Source organism: Lethenteron reissneri, chromosome 23 (assembly GCF_015708825.2).
Source record: "Lethenteron reissneri isolate LAM-NWPU_2019-01 chromosome 23, ASM1570882v1, whole genome shotgun sequence".
NCBI lineage: Eukaryota > Metazoa > Chordata > Hyperoartia > Petromyzontiformes > Petromyzontidae > Lethenteron > Lethenteron reissneri.
In genome coordinates this window covers 4,299,582-4,314,794 of record NC_083801.1, presented here as the reverse complement: position 1 = coordinate 4,314,794, position 15,213 = coordinate 4,299,582, and the positions used below count along the sequence as shown (strand labels likewise).

Sequence of the window (15,213 nt, the reverse complement as noted above, 5' to 3'; positions counted from 1 at the left end):
CATACTCTGTATGAATTCTAATTCTTTTTTTACGTGAGCGAATAGCATGCAGTAAAAGCCACCGTAAGTAATACAAATATAGCGCAGTGCTGGATGCTGATCGTCATGATGATACAGTAATTATCACCGCCACAATTATCCTCTGCTCTCATTACCATTGTTACAGTATTGGTATATTATCATGCATAGTCATAATTGTTACTGTCATCATTATGCACTGTCATTGTGATTATAGTAATCGTCACCATCGCCAATTCCAGCATGATGAATTTTTAGGCTTTGGCATAAAATAACAACATTCTTCATAATTTGAGAGCTGCTTTTTGGGTCATCGCAGTGCGACCTACGGCGGATTTAACTTTGGACGACAAAACCACTACAAACTGTGTTATTTACTTTCAACATACATCTTAGTTACCCACTGACGGATGATCAATGTCAGCCCTGCTACATCATTATGAGCCATGTTCTATCCACTGCTTGACAACGGCCACGGTCATCATCGCCCACAGTCGCGCAATGCGAATACAAATGAAGGCGAGAGATGGAGGCAGGTCTTGATTGCTGCCGACGTCGAAAATAAACATCTCACACCAGACCCGACCATCGAACCTCCCGGTATTCACTTTCCACGCCGCCAGTGGTCGACCATCAACCGAATCAGGACCGGGCAATACTGATGCGGCCAACTGATGCACGAATGGCGCATTGAAGATTCTGCGATCTGCGAGATCGTGGCCACCAATCCCAAGCCATCGACCGCGTCGTAAACACTCCGCCGATGCTGCTGCTGCTGTCTTCACGCCTTTAAAGGAGGAACGAACGAGACCCCACTCTGCTTCTGAACACACAATTGAGTGGATAACAAATCTAAGATTACATCTTTAATCCGCTCCTTTTAAACCGTACGAAAGAAGCAGACGCAATGGTAGACAATCCACCTCGCTAACTGCACATGGAAAAAAAGTTCTTCATCACTCATCGGATTCCATCAGTACAATTCAATATTCTCATTCTGATGAGCCGAACCAACTGCTTCATCCCCGCAGTGGAAGTCATCTCAAGCGAGCTCCTGCCTTTGGCTGCCACTCGTGCCGGTCGTATTGACCGCGAGCCACCGTCCCCTATAAGCGACACGTCTTGCCCAAGCACGCTCTTCTAAACGGTCAATATGATGTATCTAACTTTCGCATTTGCTCTTTGATCCGTGTGTTCTCTCTCCGTCTCCCGGTGTGATTCCAAGCAGTCTAAATGCAGGGCCATAAATAATACAACTGCGCCTTTTGCTTTGTTGAAACCAGGTTATCAATCTGCTTACCAATGCCAGTTACGCAGCAGAGCCTTTCAATCACTGGAAGCATATCCTGGCCAAGATTCACCCAGCAAATACACTCATTCCACTCTTCCCACCAGGCTCCCTTAGTCAAAACGACCTTTAACCGTTCTCGAGCACACACCGCTCTTCTACGGATGTCGCTGTTGCAAACAAATCTCCGCTTCTTCTCCTCTGTACCGGCAGCAGTGAATTCACTCGATAAAGTTTAAGTTTCAGACATTTGTATTTGTGCATCTGATGTTTTTTTGGCAATCTGACTCAGGGCCATCAAATTTAGTGCACATACCAACCATAGCAAGTACCTTACTCTAAAGGATAAATAATTATGTAAATGTTCTTGGTTCATTCGGTAAAGTCACGTAGAAGGGAAATAATAAAATTATTTTGTCAAGGCGCCCTTCCCCCTCCATCCCAGCTTAAATAGACGCTCCAAGCCTGGAGTGTGTCATTCAGACTCTGTCTTCTCGACAGACCTGTTCTTCACCTGAGGACGGCTGCTTGCGTTGTGGCCGAAACGTCGTGAGAATGATTTTATTATGCTTTTATTCATTTATTTTATTATTTCCCTTCTACGTGACTTTACCGAAAGAACCAAGAAGATGAATCCCTGCAGTCACGAAAGCTTTAAATCGAAAATTACTGTAAATGTATTATTTAAAAGCTTGAATCTCAGATTTTTGCTCACTGCCACATGGTCTTAAGGCAAGGCCACCTTTGACACCGCTCCGATTTATTTTGGTAGAAAATATTAATTACAGTATCCAGTACAGTAAAGTATCTTACACTATACTCATGCATGAGCATTAGTGCACAATGTATTACCATGGTAGACCACAACACAGTACTGTACAAGTCCGGATAATGTGCAAGGCACTCTTTTCATCAGCTAAAATACGATTTTAATTTAAATCAAATACTGCACACTCCTGCAGCCACGTTGCATATTGTTGGGGTAAAATGTGTAGTTAATACAATCATGTACGGTGCTGTATTGCATTTCCTCCATGCGATACAGCTCCGTAGAGTATTTGAGCACGTTGCAACACAGAATAGGGAAACAACAGAGGCGTCGTGATGTCTCATAAATGCAGGAGTGTGTGTGCGTGAGTGTGCGTGCCGAGCCAATAAATCGTAATAAACTGGATGGTCTATTTAGCAGTGATTTAAATGGACAGCTATAATAGAGACCCAAATAGCCGATTAAACGTACGCAATTTAAAGATTATAAATGAGGTTAAAACTGACGCTGTGGGGTTGATGTGTTGCCCCCTTAGGCTTGCCCAGTGATGCAGTAACCATTTGCAAATACGACTTGGACGTCTGAGCTTCATAGCTTATCGGATTCCTCCGGTCTAAATCAAGATTTTGATGGTGTAGTCTGCAGCGGTAGGTGGCCAAAAACAATAACAGATACAAGACTGGGTTATAGTGCGGTACGATATGTGTTGCTCTGTTTGATTCTTTATAAATAACGTATGTAAAAATATGGACAATATATTTAATAAACGGGACTGTATGAATATAAGTTCGATAATTTGATACCGAACTGCCTTGGAAGCTAACCGCCCCTTTTCCTGAAGACTACCGCTTGTGTTGCGATCGAAACGTCGTAGTTTTTTGTTATTATTTGTTATTTTATTTAAACCTATCTACTTGACTTTACCGGAAGACCCAAGAATAGGAATTCCTGCACTCACGAAAGCTTTAAGTCAAGTAATGAAATAATTTACAAACATTGAAAATATTAAAATAATTTCACTGTTTGATAATCGAGGACACAAACATGTAACGTATTAGTTATTTTAGACAATGTTTAACAAGCATTTACATTTTTTGGAAAATGACTTAATTTGTCATAGATTATTGAGGACATTCATCCAGTTAATTATTTATTTACTGTCGACAATTGAGGATTGATGAAATGTTCATGAAATGTCATCGATTTCTGAACATATATAAAGAATGAAACATCGCAATCAAATATTATACCATATTACAGCAACTGAAATACTGTTATAAGGAATTTCAGTAGCGTGCTGTAAACACAATGCCAGTGGCTATGCGGTTACAACTCCAATGTGGTCACAATATGTGTATCGTAATACCTCCATCGTAATGCAGCCCAACAAAACTGAGGTTATGCTGATTGGCTCTCCGCATCGCCTTCGCAAACGTGATAACGTTTGCCTACTTATTCACAGCGCTGCAATTAAACCCACTCCCGTAGTTGGGAATATTCATCCCTCGCAGCAGCGGCGGCTTTTTGGCTAACTAGCGAACAAAGACGGCGGCCACCGCAACGCACACTTTCAGTTGCGCTTCTGCGGCCGTCTGGAACGCTCTTCCTTCCGATATTCGGAAGCCACTGGAGCTAGGCACTATAAAATCTAAATGTGAGAAACTCATTTCTTTAGAACTGCTTTTTGTGTTTAGGTTGTCGTCCTTCCCCCGCATCTCCGATTAGCACGATTGACTACGTACGGGGCGAGAAAAGTTCAACATACATACAACTTTAAAATTCTGTTACTAACCTGTACGGATTTCATATTTTTTTTTGTGACAAAACGCGAGCCCGGTACAAAACGCCGACTGACCTTGGAGGGGAACAGAAACTCCACAAAATTCGGCGAGATGGGGCCGTACTACGTAGGGGCGGTGGGGAAGTTAGACTCCTTGCCCCAGCCAAATAGAGACCACGCGTAGAAGCGTGAAGATTTATATGGCGAGGGAGAAGGGAGAAACCTATAGGGCTTTTAACGGTCTCGTGCCCGGCTACCTCAGTGACCTGCTGCTACTCTACCCCTCATCTCAATTTATGTTTCCTGGACTCCAGGGCCTCTCTCTAGCACCACGGTGGCGAGATGTTAACTGCCTCGCCTGGTATGCAGGAGGTCGTGGGTTCGATCCCGACACTGAGGCCTGTTGTATATCTGGAGTTTGCGTGTCTCTCCGTGGTTGCGTGGATTTCACTGCCGGGTCCTCCAGTTTTCCCCTCCACATTTAAAAACACGTGTTTAGAGTATTTGGCTGCTATAATTTTCCACGTGATAAGCCACTTCGTTGAGCTATCATTTGTGACCCGGCCGCTTCTGAAAAAGGGCTACATTGCTCAGTGGGCCTTATCTGGTCAAATATATTTTTTAATAGCAGTCCCAAAGAGGCGACCACTGAGTGATCGTGCATTCTGTTGTTATGCAACCAGCACTGGTGGAGAAATGCTCCACCGACCTATATCAGGAAATGTGACTCTATTTTCACTTTGGAATCAAGCTTGAACACCTGTTTCACATGGCAAGGACCAGATTCTCCCGAGGATGACAACTAAATGTTGGGCTCTGACGGGACCCAAACACGTGGGCGACCAGATCCAAGCTGTATTTTCTCGGATTAAATGTTGTCATGTGAAACGGTAATTATCATGGACCAAGGTAGTTCTGCTCTGTCGTCATCTGCTCACCGATGAATGAAGTACTTAAAATCCATCTCACAGGGTTCATTTACGTGTTAAATTAAAGCTGGATATCCCTTACCTCTTGTATGTCCATGGCACTATGGATAAGATGTAGATTATTTGATTCCGAATTCAAAATAAAAATTGCTCTTCTTACTCTTTGGTTCTTTCGGTAAAGTCACGTAGAAAGAAAAAAGAATAAATTAAATAATAGCATACGACGTTTCGATTGCAACACAAGCAATCATCATCAGGTACAAATGAAAGAGAAAACAAAACCTAGTAAACTTAGAAATATAATGCAACACAACACAGTCTATGTTTACTAGGTTCTGTTTTCTCTTTCATTTGTACCTGATGATGATTGCTTGTGTTGCAATCGAAACGTCGTATGCTAGTATTTAATTTATTCTTTTCTCTTTCTATGTAACTTTACCGAAAGAACCAAAGAGTAATTTCTGCAGTCACGAAAGTGCCAAATCAAGATTTCTCTTCTTGTTATTTTGGTTGCCGACCCCTGATGTAGGCTAACATATGCGTAGCTGTGTTTATGTTTGTTATGAGAACAAAGCAACACTGATAGCGATAATCGTAATTTACACATGTATAGCACTAAAAGCCAACACATCTCAAGACACGAGACACAACGATAGGGATACACAAAGTTGAACAAGTAGGAAATGGCATTGCCTGGTCCAAGGTGAACATGAAGTCTGGGTAAGAGGCAAGTCCCAGTGGCCAGATCACCAAGGGAGCAGTGGCAAGACAACAGTCTCAGGTCAACCACCAAGAGCATCCAGACTCGGTGCCATAACACCGCCAATGTCCACAGGGGAGTGTCTGAATGCTGACCATTATCCAGAGGCTACACACGTGACCCGGCGCCAGCGCCAACCGTTTCCAAAGGTTCTAGATTTGAAGCTTTCGCGACTGCAAGAATTCATACTTTTTTTTTCTTTCGGTAAAGTCACGTAAGTAAAAAAATAAATGAAAACAACTATATTAAATCACGACGTTTCGGGCGCGACACAAGCATCCTTCTTCAGGTGGGGACAACGTAGCGAAAGTACAACCTGAACGTCGTGATTTAATTGAGTTGTTTTCATTTATTAAATTTTTTACCTGCGTGACTTTACCGGAAAAAAAACCCCCAAAGAGTACGTCTCCAAAGAGCAATGAGCCCGTGGGTCCAGCGCTGACAAAGCCCACGGCCAGGGGCACGGGGGACGAGCTGGCGGGGCCGGAGGTAACGGCAACTTGGACGAGTGCGTGGATGAGGCTAGGCTATGGTCAGGTGGCCATGGCAACATTGGGAAAAAAATATATACACATAAAGAAAAACCATTCAAACGCTGTCTTTCCGACATACCTGTTCTTCACCTGGGGACGGCTGCTTGCGTTGTGGCCGAAACGTCGTGAGAATTGTATTTTATTATGTTTTATTCTTATTATTTTATTATTTCCCTTCTACGTGACTTTACCGAAAGAAACAAGAACATGAATCCCTGCAGTCACGAAAGCTTTAAATCGAAATATAACAACAAAGGGAAGGGATTTGGGAATTTACTCAGAAATCTACGAAAGCTAAATATAGTGTATTAACTTGTTCGTGTACTTTAGATTTGTTAACAGTAACATTGACACGGTTGAACAAATTGTCGTTTGCCAACAAAAATATTGATTTGAAGCTTTCGTGACTGCAGGAATCCATACGCTTTGGTTCTTTCGGTAAAGTCACGTAGGTAGAAAAATAATGAAATAAAACAAAAACAATATATCATGACGTTTCGATCGCAACACAAGCGGTCGTCCTCAGACGGAAAAAATAGTATATTAGCCGATGTTAATGGGTAATATTCCAACGCTTAAATGTTTCTGAGCACAACTGATTAATTATGTGCCCCTGATGAAAGTAAACATGATATGTGTGGCATACATTTCAGGCAAGGGCTATTATTACATTTCCTGTTATGCGATTCACAAATGCCATGCTTCACACATATTCTTGATGCGTGTTAAAGAGCTATGTCTGTACATAACCAAAACAAACTGGCAAACAAGAGAAGCGCTTCTGCTAGAAACTACGACGGTATTAGCTTTGGCTCTAGCGGTGGCACTCTGCACTGAAGCTTATGAGGTGTGTGTGTGTGTGAACAAGGCATATAATTAAGTTGAAAAGTCTAAACAGGTGAGCGTGCAGCTCTTGCAGAGTGGGTGAATGTCCCGTGCTGCAGTTAAGAGTGCATGGTTCCGAAATGCCCTGTAAGTCTATTTTGTCAGCGTCCGCTGCAACAGGATTATATTTTCTGTTGTGGCGAATTCTCTTAGGCAATGGGACGAGACGGAGCAATGCCTCACACGGACTGTGATCGCCGGACGGGCAAATTGGAGAGAGGTAACAGCCGAGGAGCCAATATCACCGCATGTGCTATTTGAGGAATGTAGATTGATATAAGTTATTAAATAATTACTGGTGTATTTGGAATTTTATAAGAATTAAATTTTTATTGCATGTTCCTGACCGTTATTTGTTTTGTCCAACATTTTTTGGAAGCAATTTTTATTATTATTAATTACTGAAATTATTCATTAAAATTTAGTTAGATCTAATATAGATTCCTTAAACCCATTTAAAATTAGGTCAGGCAGTTTGCTAAGGCGGCATGGATAAGATTGAAAATTATTATTTGAGATCAAACATGTACTACATTATGCAACATATTAACACGGAACGGTGGTACAACGATTCTAACCACATTCGAACGCTGGCCCAACGTTGCATGTTTACTGGGTTACAATTGTTCAACATTATTCTTTAAAAAAATACATTTCAAAAACATGTAATGCCATTACTTAGCAAGTCATGTTACTGTATTACTTATTTACATTATTTTTCGAATCCCTTGAAATGTTAATAGAAATGTGTTCAAATAAAGAGATATTCCAATTGCTGTATCTCGAGTCGAAAAGTGTATTTTTTGTACGTGCAATTTGACTATTGTACTGTGAAATTGATATGCCATTGGCTCTGTGTGTATTGCAACACATCAGGCATGTGACCAGTGCGTCTCAGCTTGCTGACCTTACTCTAATAAGTTGTGCTATCACTGTAATAGAATCCTAAGGGGGCCTTGCCCGGGATCTCTTGCAACATGAAGTTAAGGTTTGGCAGGAGCAACCCCCTACATTGCTTGAGGTGGATACCACTTTTATGGCATGGTCAGCAGAAGCAATGATGTAAAAAGAGAAATGCATTGTGGAGTAAGTGATTGCTTGGTATATAAAACCGGCAATGTATATCACAGGTTATTCTTTGGAAAATTCATGACGTCCTCTTCTTTTGAGAGCCTTGACAAATGACTTGAGCACACAATGCCCCTACGATTCTCGGAAAAATCAGACACAATATATAATTTAACATTGCAAGATTTGCAACACTTGTTCCCTTTAAAATGTTACGTAAAGAAAATGTAATAGAAACCTCACATTCGTCAATAACACTGTGGCTTTGAAAGAAAAAAATAAGTATATATAATAGGTAACATTTTGTGCCTTCTTCATAGCAGATAAACATCACTGTGTTATATTTCTGGTTCTTTCGGTAAAGTCACTAGGAAGGGAAATAATAAAATTATACAAATAAAACATAATAAAATGAAATTCTTACGACGTTTCGGCCACAACACAAGCAGCCGTGCTCAGGTGAAGAAACAGAGCTGTCGGAAAGACAGCGTCCTAATGAACACTGCTAAGCTTGGCAGCGTATTTTAAGCTGGGTGGGAGGAGGAGAGAGCCTTGACAAAGGAGTTTACATATCAACAGAGGAATTTAGGAATTAAAGAGGTTTCTTCACCTGAGGACGGCTGCTTGCGTTGTGGCCGAAACGTCGTGAAAATTTTATTTTATTATGTTTTATTTTTATTATTGTATTATTTCCCTTCTACGTGACTTTACCGAAATAACCAAGAATATGAATCTCTGCAGACACAAAAGCTTTAAATCGAAAATCACTGTGTTACATATGTAAGTACTGTGCTTTGAAGTGCTGCTCTTGAATATCCTTGATAAAACGAAGTGTCACTTTAATGAGGCATACATGACTGTGGTACCGAGTCAATATTCCCCCTCAAGACTTTCAGAAGGGCCCTGCTGGAGATATGTGTCACGTGCTTAATTGTATGTAAAACTGTACAGTAGCAGTAGTCGTGCCATCATTGATGATACAAGTTCAAGGCGCAGCCCTGAAATGTCTTGCTCACGCCACTGCTGGCAGAAGGCCCCACTAGAGGAAGCTTTAGAGAGCCCCTCGAGAGAGCACATCCATGCTGGCCATATGATCTTGGAAGAGGTGGGAGTCACCTACACTTTACCCCACCATATGCGATCCGCCGATGAACTAGCTACAGTTTGTGCATTTACAGTATATACAGGGTGGTCTAGATGTATTGTCACCCTCATTTAATAATCTAAAACTGAAAATGCGTGCATACTAATGGCTGTGAAAACAGAAATGAATAAGCAAAGTAAATATTTTCATGGGCCAGTTAATTGGAGGGTGGGGGGGGCAGGTCACAAGGCATCCGGTCCACCCTATACTGCTGGTTGCACAGAGGTGGGCAGATAAAAAAAAAGATACTTGCACCACCGTTTAAGCTGTCGTGCCGGGAAATCGAATTGAACCGGCGACCTTTGGATTACAAGTCCGGTTGCGCTCCCCATTACTCGATGGCAGCGTCCCATAAATTAGCGTGTAAATAATAAATGGCGAAATTGAAATTCAACAGTATTTTGGACGGGGGCCCCCCTCCCCCGTAAATCAGCTGACAATCAAAAGAATGGCAGAAGCAATTTTTCTCACAACAGTTGCACTCGCTACGCAGTCTTTACAGATCATTTTACAATGGGCCGAGACGCGGGCTTTTTCCCCGCGCGGTATTGAGTCAGCAAGTAATAAGTGTATTATCTAATATTTCATCCGCTGTGCCACACAACACATTAACTCTGAAGCAGAATATTTTACAATGCTGACCATTTCACTTCCTCTCTGAGCTAGGGAGAATCCAGCCACTGTACTGAGCATTATTGCGCACGCTAGCCCACAAGACTGAGGATTGTCCTAAGATTAAATAGATCCCTCATCACTCAAACGAATGTGCAACCATACATAAATAAACATACATAAAATCAAGGTACAGTATATTACAACTCCTCATCCGATTTCCCTGGAAGCTACACATCCTATGATATGCGCACCTAATTTCATATCCATGCACTGTTTTATTAGAGCCCCAGGCTGCGTTCTCCATCATATGGATAAAAGGACATGACAATAATTTCCCTAGAAATATCACGAACATTTTTTTTTTATCTGCAGCAAGGCACTCATTGAAAATACAGGGGAATACCCGTGTGTTACGTGGGGTTGAAGATGATGGTGTTGGTGATGGAGGGATGATGAGTGCTGGAGTTGATCTGACACGAAATTATGCGAAATTGGTCTGCTGGAAGAAACTCATTGCTCCTATAATTCTAGCCTCCTGCACGGGTAAGGTGGAGTACCCGAAGTAGTGGTAAATTCATCCACGTCTTACCGTCGGTTTATTTGGAAACTGTGGGAAGACGCATGTAAAAGGATCCATGCCAAGGATCGCCATATCGAAGCAGATAAGAGGATTTACAAATGGTGTAAAATGTTATTCGAGTTTTCGATCAGAGCGCAAATGTTTTTAGCCATTTTATTTGCTTAACGTGACTTTCTGACCCACCCCTACTGGGCATCTGTGAAAAAGAGCTTCATAGCTAATCGGATTTATCCAGGTTAAATACATTATTAATATTCACGTCATTTTGTTGACCCAATTATGATATATTAGTTAAGCCATAGTGCATCATACTCAAATATAAGCAATTGAAAGAGTTTAATAAAAAAACGTGTGTACTCGAAAAAGAGAACTGTGGTCAGTCATCTATCATAATCAGTCATGTCCTTTCCACTGCTGGATGAAGGCCCCCCCCCCCATTATTGCCACCATCTCTCACAGCCTTGCGATGTCACAATCCATCTCGCCCTTGTACAGGAGCAGATCTCATTGCTTCATCTCCACAGTGTCACCTTCAGTGACAGCTGTGTCAGGTCGAGTGAGGGGGGGGGGGATCACGGGAAATCATGTAGCGAGCGTCTAACATTAAATAACAAAAGGATCAATACATTACTTGAACTGCATTTTAATCACGCCATTCCGGTCAGGCCAAGTTCCCCAATTGTAGGAAATCGCTCTCCGCTGCCCCTCATTCTGCAATCATGAAAAGGCTCAAAGTGGACGGGCTCAGGGTGGAGTTAGGGCAGAATCAGGTAATTGAAGCATCGCATCAATCAACGTTGAAGGGCACAGCCTTTGAGGAAACACTGAACAGGCACGGGAACCCATCTGTAAAACGCGTCGGGATTTTTGACCCTGCCATTGTTGGTGACTTTTAATCACGAGCCTATTGCATCTCCGCATTAAATATGCAACGTTGAGCCAAAGTTGACGTGTGATTGGAACTGTTGGACCAATGTTGGCCCAACTTTCCATGTTTACTGGCTTATAGCTCCGGGAATAGGGTCAGATGCCACGAAATGGACGCACACGGACACACGCTGTCTCTCAAGATGAAGTTGATGGTGATGAAGCTGATTAGGATAGAGATGATAATAACAGTGATGTTAATAAGGTTGATTTATAACGCGCACAACGTTTGTGCAGCCAGTCGCAAACAAAAGTCGGATGCTGGTGATGATGAAAATTATATCGGTAAAGTTGATATTATTCATGAGTGCATCGTTGACTGTAAATTATTTTTTCAGAAGGGTCTTGAATTGACCCCGAACATTTTTTCCCGTTTCATATTAATTTCTGTTTAAAAATCCTTACTTGAAAAAAAATACGTTTTGTAGAATTAAATTAGTGTGGGGAGGGGGGGGTCACAACACATCTAGACCACGCTGTACAGTGGCGCGTGTGGGTTCAACTAAGGTGGTTTAGGGCGCAGCCCCCCTGCATTCCATAGCTCACACCGCTGCTGTTGGAAGGAATTCCACTCGAGGAAGCTGGAGGGTATTCTGGTCTACTCTTTTTTTTTCTCGGAAGCTTAATTTAATATTAAAAAAACCCATCACCACCACCAGCACCACCACGGCTGAGTACGTTTTTCAAACACGGGTGTTATTCCTGTTACATACGAAACAAAAAATGATAATTGTAATAACACGATGGAACATTTTAATAAATAGACTCGACGATACCCCCAGACGGCGCGAGGACGATTCGCGAGGAGCTCTGTGATTGGTCAACGTGAGCATCTGTCACCACTCTCTCTCTCTCTCTCATCTCTCCTCTCTCTCTCTTCCTTCTCCAGTCCCTCGAATCTCTCTCTTTCTCTCTCTTTTTTTTACTCTTCACTGCTGGCCGGACATGTTAGCAAATACACACGCGCCTAAAGGCAGATAGACACGGAAATACCAGACAAAGATCCCCAGTAAAGCCTTAACCGACTGTTGGGGCAAGTGCTGTTAGCGAGTAGCACCTATGAAAGCCGTAACGTCACACGAGGGAGTGGGTGGCCAGCACCACGCCCGGCCGCCTTTGTCTCCCCAGTGGCGATGTTTTTACGCACCGCACAAGGTGCTCGTTTAAGGCTAAGTCGACCTAGGGGAGGCCTAGGACCAGTTCAGATAATCGTCACTGGTGTTGGCCGTGAGTGGGAATCGACCGATATTCCACATCTATCATGATAAGACGCAATTCTTTCTATTTGAATGGCCACTGTTGTGATCGTACATACAAAGTGCACACATCTCCCTGTGAGAGGTCTGTGAACCAACTCGCGAGTCGGTGCCATCTCGCAACATATCGGGTTTTGGCATTTTCACCAATTTAAACGTCATCCACCAACCCTTGCCTTCAACGTGTTGGAATGCAGGTGGGCACCATTGCTGATGCTCATACCACCTCATTTAAGGCCGAGTCAACATAGGGGATGCCCACGACTGGTTCACACACAAGATACTACTGATGGTAGCAAATTTGGCTGGCAATTGCGCACAGGTCACCTGGTTCATCATCGTGCTATTACACTATGTCACGGCTTCCCAATTAACTGCACTTACCAGTGATGTTTACTGGGCCTCCCCTAGGTCGACTCAGCCTCAAACGAGTACCTGGCGCAGTGCGCAGACATCAGCACTGGGGAGACAAAGGCGGTCCGGCGTGGTGCTGGTCACCAAGCCCCTCGTTGCGGAGTGTTGGCCTTCTTCATAGGTGCTCGCTAATGGCCCTTGCTCCAAACGTATGTTAAGGCTATGAGGGGCATCTTTGTCTTTTGTGTGTGTAAAGTATGGCCTGGCTCGAGTCCCAGCCAGAAATGTTCTGGGCCTGCATTAGGTCAACTCAGCCTTAAATTAGTACCTGATTAAGTGTAATAGGGTTGTTAAAATGGTCACCGTTTGAAAACCTCCGATATAAACCGCCACAAGTTTGCCGCACACGTAGAGGTGTGTAGCAGCACACATAACGTGTTTACCTCTTTAACCGAGAATTGCTGGGAGCTGTCCCCTGGCGGTGTGTTGGTTGAGCAGCACGTGATTGGAGTCTATCTCCCGGCGCTGCATTTGAACAATTTGGCCAAGTTTCTCAAATCTCTTACCCCTACATAGGGGGGCACGGGGTAAATCCCACCGTGCCGGCCCTCCGACGCCTTCCAAACTACCCCCCCCCAAAGCGCGGGGCCCGGGGCGATCTCCCCGACTTGCCAAGAGATGTCTCTGCTTCTAATCCCAGCTCACAGCAGCGGCAATGTGTAAAGTGCAGCTCCGCCCAACTCTTCCAAGATTCACGTGGCCCTAGCGGTAGCTCGTTCGCCCGCTTCTTGCAGAGGTTCACGGTTCGAATTACAGCGTCCGCCCTGGTCAATACTGCGGCATGCGCATTAACCCCACAAAAATTAAATACGTTGCTGTCTGCCTGGCTGTGGACGGTAAAGATCCATCGACGTAATTCGCAAGAGAGCCGACGTCATGGGCCGAATTTGCCAAATAAAAAAAATCGCTTGCATCTGAAAAAACTTACCAGGACCCTCCTCGAAACGAGTCACGAGGCTTCGAGAGGCTTTCTCGGGTAAGCAAGCGTAATAACTCGGCTTTATCTGCCGTGTAAGAGTTAACCAAAGCACCCACTAGAGCTGCCTCTAGGAGCAGAAGGGCCCCTTCAGCCACTCGAAGTTTCCGCAACGTACACACGTGGGCCAGACGGCAGGCAGCAACCCTCCCACGTGCAGCACTGACAACGAGGCAATGCATTTGAAGTTCCCCATCTGACACATATATATATGCAGGGCCCTCACGGCATTCGTCCGCCCAAGTGTTGTGCACGACAGGGCAGCAGTGTGGGGTCCCAATTCCGTGCAGGTGTAACCAGCGGGGTCCCAAGGGGGTGGCATCCCCCCCCCTACCATCACCCCCACCCCCAGCACCCCCCCCCCCGCTCGGGTTTGCTCGAGCAGCACAAATAACTCGCCATATATTTATGCTAATGCGCGTCTAACAAGGACATTTGGGAGTTATGTGCTGGTGGACATCAGCATTTCACACACTCAAGGTTAAGGTTAGTGTGTTGCAATCGCTGTTTTGCTTGTAGCTGTCAAATTAAGTTACCTGCGACGGGGGGGGGGGGGGTGGGTGCACAGCAGAGTGATCACGTGTAGGGAATGTTGCGGGGGTGTTAACGAGCACTGGGGAATCTGAGGGGATGCACTCCTTGCCGTTGAAGCGAACCTGTCCCTGCTGGGGTCGATCAACACTGCCGCGCCTTTGGTACCATCAGGCCTTATCTACGCCGGGCTGAAGAACACAGATTCGCATTTAAACTAAGTGCATCAAAGAACACACGCAGGTGGCAGTGCGGCAGCAATCCATTGTTGTCCTGTGCTTGTCAGCTCACGCGTGCATCTCTGCTCCCTGCCTTTTGACCACCTCGCACTGACCAGCGTGGTGAAGTATAGCGCTAAAACGAAACTAAACTTTTTAACTTATCACTATATTTTTCAGAAGTGAACTGGTTATCACAAATCGTTTGCTCAACGAAGTGGCTTGTCATGTGGAACTTTATAGCAGCAAAATACTCTAAAGTCTAAACGCGTGCTTATAAATGTGGAGGGAAATAACAGAGGACCCGGAGAATAATCCACAAGGCCACGGGGAGAGAGACACGCAAACTCCAAATATACAGCAGGCGTCAGGGTCGGGATCGGGATCGAACCCACGACCTTCTGTATTCCAGGAGAGGTAGTTGACATCTCACCGCCACGACCCACACATGTGGGTAGGCTGCCATCCGACAGTGTACTGCTGAACGTGTTGATCAGTAGCAATATTGAGGTCCGATTTTGG

At 44.1% G+C, this 15,213-nt stretch overlaps 1 protein-coding gene across 1 annotated transcript in view; it reads right to left on the bottom strand.

Annotated features, from left to right (window-relative positions):
* LOC133345865 (Krueppel-like factor 6) overlaps nucleotides 1-15,213 on the bottom strand; it is a 68,920-nt gene that overhangs the window by 30,826 nt on the left and 22,881 nt on the right. The gene's annotated exons all lie outside the window — the stretch shown is intronic.